The sequence below is a fragment of the Panicum virgatum genome, chromosome 4K, assembly GCF_016808335.1.
Source record: "Panicum virgatum strain AP13 chromosome 4K, P.virgatum_v5, whole genome shotgun sequence".
Classification (NCBI taxonomy): domain Eukaryota; kingdom Viridiplantae; phylum Streptophyta; class Magnoliopsida; order Poales; family Poaceae; genus Panicum; species Panicum virgatum.
The window spans coordinates 25,452,662-25,463,694 of NC_053139.1; the positions used below are offsets into that span (position 1 = coordinate 25,452,662).

Consider the following 11,033-nt stretch of genomic DNA (forward strand, 5'->3'; position numbering starts at 1 on the left):
AACAAAACTGAGCTAGAACTATTCTACGCATTACAACGATCGCGTGGACATAAAGAATGCCTAAAACGGAGCTAGAACACGAAATCTAGGGCTAAAATAAGGTCCAGGAACTAAACTGCGAGAAAAATGAAACTACAGGGGGTTCTGCGCAAAAACTAGGGACCTAAACATAATTAAAGGTTAGATCTAGGGTCTAACGTGCAAAAAGACAGGGGCTGGACTGCGGACCCAAAAACTAGAAAGCTCAGGGGGTTTTGTGAAAGATTCTGGGCTGATCTGGAATTATTTTTGAACTAACGTGCGGGTTTATTCAAGAAAAAGCCAGGGACTCTTTAGCAAAGTTTCAAGGCCGAACCGGTACCAAGGGGTCCGGATCGTCGGATCGCGATCGAACGGCTCGGATCATAACGGTTCAGAATCTAATCGTGAGTGTTGGATGCGGATCGGGCGGTTAGGGCTCATCGGAGCGCGGGTCGGTGGCGAGGCTCGCCGGAGACAAAGCTCCCGCGGCGGGGTGCTGCCGGAGTTGGCCAAACTCGGTCCTCTAGGCTGGGATTCGAGCGGGAAAAGGGCCAGGGAGGCTTAGTGCGGCACGCATAACCCACCTAGGGTCACAGCAGGGCTCGCCAGGGCGCGGAGCAGCGGGCACAGCTGCGGGGGTGGATCTGCGGCGTCGGGCTCGCCGGCGAGCGCGTTCACGCGCAGTTCTGGGCACGGGAACTGGGCAAAAGGGCATGTGCGCATGCACAGTGCAAGGGTGACGCGAAACCGAGTCGGTGCGGTGCTATGCAGGGCCGCAGGGGCATGGCCGCGGTGGAGCATGGCCGCAAGGGCCGCAGGGGCATGAATGACTAACTTGGAATGAAACCCGATCTCTTGTTATGTCTCTTATTATTTCTATCATTTTCGACTTCGAATGAATCCATGTGTAACCGAACAAGCCCTTAGGAAGTTCTCGATCCAGTAGCTTGACTCCTTCCGGTAGCGCTTGAGTCCGTTGATGCGGTCGATGAAGATGAGGCCGAACCGGTCTAGGTAGCCGTCGCCCCACTTGAAGCAATCCATGAAGGTCCACGTGAAGTAGCCCTTGACGTTGGTGTCATCCCAGATGGCGTGGTTGACGAAGTGCAGGTGCTTGGAGTGGAACTCGATCCTGTGCCCATCCTTGAGCACCTCCGCGAGCGGCAGCATCGCGTTGTTCCCCTCGGCGATGCCGTTCTCCGTGACGTACATCACCGGGTTGCCGTACCACCGGCTAGTGTAGAGGAGGATCTCCCGAACGCCCGCGGGGTAGTTGAAGATGACGGACACGAACTCCTTGGGCCCGATGGGCATGCCGTCGCGGAAGCCGGAGGTGCTGGCACGAGCGTCGGTGTCGTACGACTGCCGGAGCCCGTCGGCCGGTGGCGCGGCGGAGGTGAAGTAGGTGGTGTAGTAGTTGACGCCGATGAAGTCGTAGGAGCAGGCCCGGTCCTGAGATTTTAGGGGCCCGGGGCGAGATTTATATTAGGGGCCCTTTAATAGCAATAACAATAATAATATTATATTAATAATAATATATACAAATTGTTAGATTTTTTGGATCACACAGTGCACGGTTCAAGAGGGGTTTCTTCCATCTTTCCTTTTTATTCATGAGTACAAGAGGTCCTTGACCTAGAACAGAGAGAGAGAGAGAGGAGAGTACACAGGGAGAGGGAGTAGATAGAGACCATCACCTCCGCTTGAGTTCGAGGAGGCCATCTCGGGTTCGCTGATGCAGATCTGCGCTATGGCAGCGGCGAGTGATGCAGCAGCTTCACGGTCGTGATGACATTGCCGTGGACGACAGCGCCAACGGCGACGAGTCGAAGACGAAGGTGGCGGCGGCGATGACAGTGCTTCCCACTGCTCCAGCGCCCCCTTCAGATCGGCTTTGGGTTTAAGAATGTGGGTGAGGGCGTCGGCGGCACAGTGAACCTCGTACCGAGCGCCCCGGCCCCTCACTCCTATTTATTTTGGCGCTGTACTGTGGGGGCCCACCAACAATTAATGGGTTGGGCGCCCCCAATCAGGGCGCGGGATTAGGGGCCTAATAGGCCATTAGGCTTATTAGGAAGGAGATCAATCCAACATTCTCCCCCTTGATCTCACTTTACACTTTAACTTTATGCTTCAATTTGAAACTTTTTTCCTTTAATTGTTCCATCACAGATTAATGAATAGAGCATGCTTTATCATCATGGTCCAAGACTGATAGACTTAATAGCCACCACACATATCACAGTTTTGAAATAAATTCTTTAACTTTTGGGCCCATTTATTCTCCTGAAAATACAGGCTTTCCCTTAAACCCATGCCGGCTATGTGTTCATTGAACACATTGGGTGGTAAGCCTTTTGTGAGCGGATCCGCAAGCATTTCTTTTGTACTTATATGCTCGAGAGTAATGGAGTGATTCTGGATTTTTTCTTTCACAACATAAAACTTTATGTCAATGTGTTTGACAGCACCACTTGATTTATTATTGTGAGCATAAAACACTGCTGGTTCATTGTCGCAGTACGCTCTAAGTGGTCTTTGAATGCTATCTACCACTCTTAAACCAAGTATAAATTTCTTTAACCATTCAACCTGCCCCGAGACTTCATAATATGCTACAAATTCAGCATACATCGTCGATAATGTAGTGACACTTTGTTCAGAGCTTTTCCATGATATAGCTCCCCCTGTGAGTGTGAACACATAACCGGACGTGGACTTTCGGTCATCGATGTCCCCCGCAAAATCCGCATCTGAATACCCTTCTCTCTCTAGGGAATCGGATTTTCTGTATGTTAGCATGAGGACTTTTTGCCTTGCACATAACGTAAAGCTTTTTTTACAATAATCCAGTGTGCCTGTCCTGAATTACTTTGATATCTGTCAAGTATCCTGGTAACAAATGCTAAGTCAGGGCATGTACAAACTTGAGCATACTATAAGCTTCCGACAGCTGAAGCATATGGAACCGCTTTCATTTGATCGATCTCATACTGGTTCCTGGGACATTGAAATTTCCCAAATCTATCGCCCTTGACTATTGGAGCAGGTGAAGGCTTGCACATATAAATACTGTACTTCTTTAGAACCTTTTCTAAGTATGCCTTTTGCGATAATCCTAATACTCCCTTTGTTCTATCTCGGTGAATTTTAATTCCCAAAACAAATGAAGCTTCACCGAGATATTTCATGTCAAAGTTTGAGGACAAGAATTTCTTTGTCTCCAGTAGCAGACCGACATCGCTATTAGTAAGTAGAATGTCATCCACATACAGGATCAGAAAAATAAATCTTCCATTTCTGGACTTTGCATAAATGCAATTGTCCTCCTCAGTTTCTTTGAACCCAAATTTCCTTGTCGTTTCATCAAATTTTAGATACCACTGCCTAAAGGCTGGCTTTAATACATAAATGGATTTCTTTAAGTGACATCCCATATGTTCTTTTCCTTCCATGACAAAACCTTTCGGTTGTGCTATGTAAACTTTTTCATACAGATCCCTATTAAGAAATGTCATCTTCACATCCATCTGATGTAACTCTAAGTCATAATGTGCTACTAGTGGCATTATTATTCTGAAGGAATCTTTACACGAAACCGGAGATAAGGTTTCGTTATAATCTATCCCTTCCCTTTGCATGAAGCCTTTTGTCACGAGTCGTGCTTTGAACCTTTCTACATTCCCTTTGGAGTCATGTTTGATCTTGTACACCCATTTATAGCCTACTGTTTTGGCTCCTTTAGGAATTTCCTCTAAGTCCCAAACACCACTGGAACTCATTGATTTCATCTCATCCTTCATAGCTTCCAGCCATTTAGATGAGTGAACACTTCTCATGGTTTCTTCATATGAAGTGGGATCATCCTCCATATGAACCTCTTCTGTATGATATATACTTCATAGTCGCTAGAAATAGCAGACCTCCTTTCTCTTTGTGACATTCTAAGGACCACTGCCTGTGGTACATTTTGTACCTCAATTTCTAGCACATTTTCTATAGGGGGTTGTAGCTCCTCCTCCTCATGTCCAATTACGGGTTCATGCAGCTCCTGGATAACAGGTTCCGAACCTTCACTCACTGTTGGTATGAGTAGAGTTGCGACAGGTGTTGACACCGTAATATCTGGAATAGTTGGCGCAGCAACAACCGGAGAAGGTACTGGCGTCACTATTTCCGGAACGTTTGGTGCAACATCAACAGATAGTGAGAAAAATGGCTCTTGAATCATAGGAGCAGGCACATACACCCGCTTCTCCTCAAGGTCAATTTCTCTAGGTACCATGCTCTCCCGGATCATTTCATCTTCTAGGAAGACAGCATGTCTCGTTTCTACAAACTTTGTATGTCTGTTTGGACAGTAGAAACGAAAACCTTTTGACTTTTCAGGATAGCCGATAAAATGGCAGCTTACAGTTTTGGGATTCTGTTTTCCAATACTTGGATTAAACACTTTAGCCTCAGCTGGGCTCCCCCAGACCTGCATGTGAGTCAGTGAGGGTTATCTTCCTGTCCATAGCTCATACGGTGTTTTGGGCACCGATTTGCTTGGCACTCTGTTGAGAATATAGATGGCGGTTTTTAATGCATCCATCTACAGACTCAATGGCAGTATGGAATAACTCATCATGCTGCGCACCATATCCATCAGTGTACGGTTGCGCCTTTCAGCTACTCCATTTTGCTGAGGCTCCCCCGGTGTGGAATATTGGGCAACTATACTATTTTTCTGTAAAAACCTTGCAAAAGATCCAGGAACTTGTCCATACGGGGTAAGTCGACCGTAGTACTCCCCTCCACGATTTGACCTTATTATTTTAATTCTTTTGTCAAGCTGATTTTCAACCTCAGCTTTGAATATTTTAAATTTATCCCATGCTTCTGATCTTTCTCTAATTGAATAAATATAATCATAATGGGAGTAATCGTTTGTGAATGTTATGAACGAATCATAGCCATCCACACTTTTCACAGGAAACGGGCCACATATATCAGTGTGGATTATTTCTAACGTTCCTGCACTTCATTTGTCACCCTTTTTAATTTGCTTTACAAATTTTCCTTTAATGCATTCAATGCATTGTTCAAGATCAGAGAACTGTAGTGGAGGAAGAATTTCACTCTTAACTAATCTTTCAATTCTCCCCCTCAAAATATGGCCTAAACGACAGTGCCATAATTTCGATGAAATATCTTGAGTTCTCTTTCTTTTCTTTGTTTCTTTCTCTAACAAGGATTCATTCACATTCACATCACATACAGAGTGTACTTTGTCATGCATAGATAATAAATAAAGATCATTGTGAAGGAAAGCATCACCAATACAATTATTATCAAATCATAGTTCACATTTGCCATTTGCAAAATGACAACCAAAACCATCTGTGTCTAAGCGTGATACATTGATCAAGTTTTTCTGAAGCGAATGAACAAATAAAACATCTTTTAATACAAGCATGAAACCATTAACTAGCTCGAGGGAGACATCGCCAACAACTTCCACATCTGCTTGTACTGCGTTCGCGACTTTAATGTGTCTTTCGCTTCTTAGCGTAGTACTTGTCGAACGGAACCCCTGTAAAGAATTTGCAACATGTATAGTTGCACCAGAGTCAATCCACCAAGTAGATTAAGAAAACTGTATATACAAGGATTTATTTACAAATAAAGTAACATTCTCACCATTCTTTGCCATTATCATCTTTAAGTAGCTGGGACAATCTTGTTTATAATATCTCTCCTTGTGACAGTAGTGGCACTCATTCTTGCATGCTGGAGGACGCTGCTGCTGATGCTGATGTGGCATGGGAGCTTTATCTTTTGTCTGAGGGGAAGAAGCAGCATGGAAAGGCCTTTTCTTTTTATTATGCACAAAATTAATAAACCCACCATTCTGTTTTTTGAGTCTATCTTCCTCTTGCGCACACATGCCAATTGTCTTTTCCATGTTCCACTTTTCTGGCTGCATGTTGTAATTTACAACAAATGGTGCAAACTCCTTTGGCAAAGAAGCAAACACCAGGTGAACCAGAAACTCCTCCTTGAGATCCAAGTCGATTGGTTTTAACTTGGAGTTCAAGGCGTTCATCCCCATGATATGATCCCTTATAGTACCGCAACGACCGTAATACTTCTTTGTGATCAACTGCTCTATGATCTGTGTGGCATAAGTCTTTGAAGAACCAGTAAATTGGTTCTTTATCTTTTTCAAGTACTCAGCAGCAGTATCACACTCTCCAATTGAGCCCAAAATATTAGGCTCAATTGTGTTCTTTATTACCGCCATACATTTCTTGTTGGCATTGTTCCACTTTGTATTTGATAAATCAAATGACATTTTTAAGAGAGCATAGTCCCTTTGCTTTTTCTGCCAGTCAGCATCTGTGTCATCAGTTCCCCTCACTAGAGCCGGTGGCTCAGTGGGCTTTGGTTCTTTAATTATCTCATCCACCTCTCCACAGACAAAAGCGAGATCAATCTTCTTGATCCATTTGCCATAGTTGTCACCTTTGAGAATCGGGGTGTGGTTGATGAAGCCCATCAAGTTCATCCCCGCTGAAAATTTCAGAAAATAGTGAGAACATAATAATAATGATGGCATGTAATAATTCTAATGTTGGTCAAAATTAAAACATACAACTGTGTATGTAATTAAATCTATATCACCGTTGGGCAGAAATAGAAATAAATGCAAAAACTATTAAAATTACAGTATTGCTAATAACAATGTTGGTCAGAAAATAACGATACCATAATGCTTAAAAATAACTCTTTAACCATGCTTTTAAAATTTAATTGTCCAGTTGATTCTAATTAAATTAAAGAGCAACAATATGAACTTTGCAGTGGAAATATGTAGGAATTTCTATTTTCAAAAGCAATACTGTGAACTTTTATCTCTAAACAATAAACATGTTGGTGCAAAATTGAATAGAGCTCAAACTATAAACAAATATATTTAAAATACCATTGAAAATGCTTCTGAAAAAATAGAAAAACAATAAAAATCATCACTGTTAATTGGCCCAGACAGCAAAACGGCCCGACCTGCTTGGCGCTCGGCGCCCCCTCTCCCGTGCCCAAGCTGCAACCTGGGCCTGGGCCGGGAAAGTGGCCCACGAGCGCCCCCCCACCCCCGCCTGAGCCGCATGGGCCGCGCGCCGGCCCAAGACGCCGAGATGCGATCGTGGCCGTCGAAGAAGATCAGACGGCCGGCCACGCGATCCGCCGGATCAAAACCCGGCGACGCCGGCGCCCCCCCAAACCCTAGGTCATTCTTCTCCCTCCCCTTTCTCTCTCAACGCGAGCGGCGGCGGCCATGGGGCTGGCCGGGGATGAGCGTGACGCAGCGGCGCCGCCGTGGCTTGCTCGCCGGCACGCGCGCTCGCCGGAGAGGGAGCGGGCCGCCGTCAAGCTTGCCATTGACGGCGCTTTGCTGTGCAAGCACGCACGCGCGTACCCCGGCGTCCCGGCGGTAGAGTGGCGGCTTCGTTCTGTGCCGCGCGCCGGCGAGCGGCGGCGCGGGTGCATCCCGCACAACGGCGGTTGACAGTGGCGCAAGGACCAGGTGAGTCCTGCGGCCCTTTTCTTTTAGGGTTAGGGTTTGCATTTCTTTGCCGATTTGAGATCGATTCGCTTTCTGTTCTTTGATTTCTTTCGATTCGCGGACGAATCCACGTTTCCCCGAACTCGATCGACACGTGTGTAGGCGACTGATACCATTGTTAGATTTTTTGGATCACACAGTGCACGGATCAAGAGGGGTTTCTTCCATCTTTCCTTTTTATTCATGAGTACAAGAGGGTCCTAGATCTAGAACAGAGAGAGAGAGGAGAGTACACAGGGAGAGGGAGTAGATAGAGACCATCACCTCCGCTTGAGCTCGAGGAGGCCATCTCGGGTTCGCTGATGCAGATCTGCGCTAGGGCATCGGCGAGTGATGCAGCAGCTTCACGGTCGTGACGACGTTGTCGTGGACGACGGCGCAAACGGCGATGAGTCGAGGACGAAGACGGCGGCGGCGATGGCGGTGCTTCTCACTGCTCCAGTGCCCCCTCCAGATCGGCTTAGGGTTTAGGAATGTGGGTGAGGCCGTCGGCGGCACGGTTAACCTCGTACCGAGTGCCCTGGCCCCTCACCCCTATTTATTTTGGCGTTGTACGGTGGGGGCCCACCAACCATTAATGGGTTGGGCGCCCCCGATCAGTGCACGGGATTATGGGCCTAATATAGGCCGTTGGGCTTATTAGGAAGGAGATCAATCCAATAATAATAAATAATATGTGAACAAATAGTACCACCAAACACTTAAATTGTATAATGAATATTGACATCAAACAATCTATATATTACCTCAAAAGTTTCTTCTAACATTTTTAGATGCGAAAGTCGGATGAAGAGATGGTTAATTTAATTGGTTATGAATATTGAATAGATGTCAGATGAATACGAGACTTGCCTTGCGTGCTGACGTGCTGCGTGCATCAGATCAGCAGGAAGCACACATGCGTCAATGCGTGATGCGCCCAGACAGGCCCTCGCCGATTGCTTCTGGCTTGCCTTGCCGTCGAGCTGTGGCCCGTGGGGGTGGGGCTCAGGGCGCCGTCGGCGATCGGCCGCCGGGCGGGCGGCGTCCGGCCTCCGGGCTTCGGCGCGGAACTGCTCTGCGGAAGGCGGAAGGTCGCGAGGCGAGGGTTTCGGCGGCGCTAACGCGGAGAAAAAAACGCCGATTGGAATTCTGCTAGTTTAATCGTATACTATACACGTACATGGGTGCGGCCCCTTGGAATCGGGGGCCCGGGGCGGCCGCCACGCTCCCCCACCCCCCCCCCCCCCCCCCCCCGGGCCGGGCCGGTAGGAGCCCCTGACGAGCCTCGCCTGGCAGCCGGGCGCCGAGGTACCCGGCCATGGAGGCCGGGTACGCGCCGTGCACGATGGGGTCGAGGTACCAGCCGTACATGAAGTCGAGGCTGCGGCGCACGGCGGCGCGGTCGGCGGAGGAGTTGGTGGCCGGGACGAACCAGTGCGAGACCAGGGTGATGCCAATCTGCCCGCGCTGCGCCTTCTGATAGCGGGCGCGGTAGAGCGCCACGGCCTCGGCGTGAGCGAGGAGGATGTGGTGCGTCACGACGTAGGGCTCCCGCGCCGAGTCGCCGGGGAAGCAGGACCGGGAGACGTGCGGCGAGCAGCGGCCCGGGGCGAAGGCGCCCGCGGCGTAGCCACGCTCCGCGTACGTCCAGGGCTCGTTGAAGGTCGCCGAACTCCTTGAAGCACACCTCGGCGAAGTCCACGTAGTCCTTGCTGCATGCGGCACTCAGATCATCCGGAGCCATTAATAATTATGCAACTTAATTGTGATTATCGATGATCTGACAGCTAGCCGTACATGATCTTCTCACTGAAGAAGCCTCCGTATTTCTCCTCCAGGGCCAGGGGTGTGTCCCAGTGGAAGATGGTGACGAATGGCCGCAGCCCTGGCGAAGAAAATGTTTTTTTAATGTTATCCACTACTCTTTTATTGAAGGAAAATGTTGTCCACTACTGTACTTATGGCGAAGTCCACGTAGTACTTATGATTCATAAGTTATGATTGATCATGAATTTATATATGCTCCATGCATGGATGGTGTGATTAGGCAGTTAGACACCTTTGGCAATGACTTCCTTGATGAGGTTGTTGTAGAAGGCCACGCCCTCTTTGTTGATTCCTCCACTTAGGGAACCATCTGCAGAAAGCACAGGTGAAGACACAGAAATAACAAATTAGCACGGATACATGGATGAAATATTACTTTCTTCCGTCATGGATGAATGGTTCTTGCTTTGCTCTTTTGATTTTGATCAATTGGTTTCTGTGTTGGCTAAGACTAGTCTGAGTGTATAGTTTCATGACACTGCTGTTACCAAAAGTGAGAATTTGGTAACCGAAGTGGATACTAGCTAGATGAGTGTCATGGTACAAAACTCTTATCTCATCTTATGAAACTTAACCTCCTCTCTCCTTATAATTACCCTACCATATCAACAAATTTGTTGTTTGTGATATAAAATATAATACATAGGAGCCACACGCTCCGTCCTCTTGTGCCGTGGGACAGTTCATTGGGCGCATGTTTAATTTGTTGTCTTTATTATGCCGTCAAAACAATTTAGATTTGAATGTCAATCTCTATTTCAATACCATATATAAAATCTAGATCTTTTTCATAAGTGGTTTTAAATGGTTCCCGTTCTAATTTAAATCGATGGTGGTTCAATATCTTGGTGCGCCCCGGGATCGGAGTAGGATGGTGGGTTGAGCGTTCAGGGTGCTCACTTGGTAGGATCCTGCTCCAGGCGATGGAGAACCGGAAGGAGTCCATGTTCATGTCCTTGAGGAGTTGCATATCCCCCTGCATGCAGTTAAACAGTTTTGGTCAGTTTCGCTGGTGGACACGCACACCGTTGGGTTCAGCTGCTTCCGAAACGCCCGACGGAGAGAATGATAGGTCAGTGCACGTGTCAGTCGTCACCTTGTATCGATGGTACATGTCAAGTGCCACGTCGCCGTTATCGTTGTTCAAGATTTTTCCTGCAAACGTTTTTGTCGCCGTCAGAACGTGCCCTGCTATTCAGTGCATGCAACAGCTCGATCTCCTAGCTACTAAAGGCCGTGAACAGAGACAGAGCCGCCCAGATCGACCTGGGAGGCTGGGATGTGGGTGAAGTTGTCCCATATGCTAAGCCCTTTGCCTCCTTCCTTGTATGCTCCCTCGTACTGCAAGACACCAACTTGTTCATCATCAGATAACAACAGTCTGTTTCTGACTAGAAGTGCTTGCACGCAGCGGCTTTCTCCTAGACACATTTAGTAAGAATTAATAGGAGTGAAAATGTGTTGCAGGTATCTGAATCACCTGGTACGCCGCGGAGCCGGTGCCGAAGATGAAGCCCTTGGGGAAGCTGTGCCTGTTGAACTTGGCAAGCGCGCCGTCACATGCGAGAGCTGCGACGAGGAGCCGCTTCGCCGCCAT

The 11,033-nt window shown here is 47.6% G+C and overlaps 1 pseudogene; it reads right to left on the minus strand.

Annotated features, from left to right (window-relative positions):
* Positions 1-582: 582 nt before the first annotated feature.
* On the minus strand, positions 583-11,033 carry LOC120702034 (annotated as a pseudogene).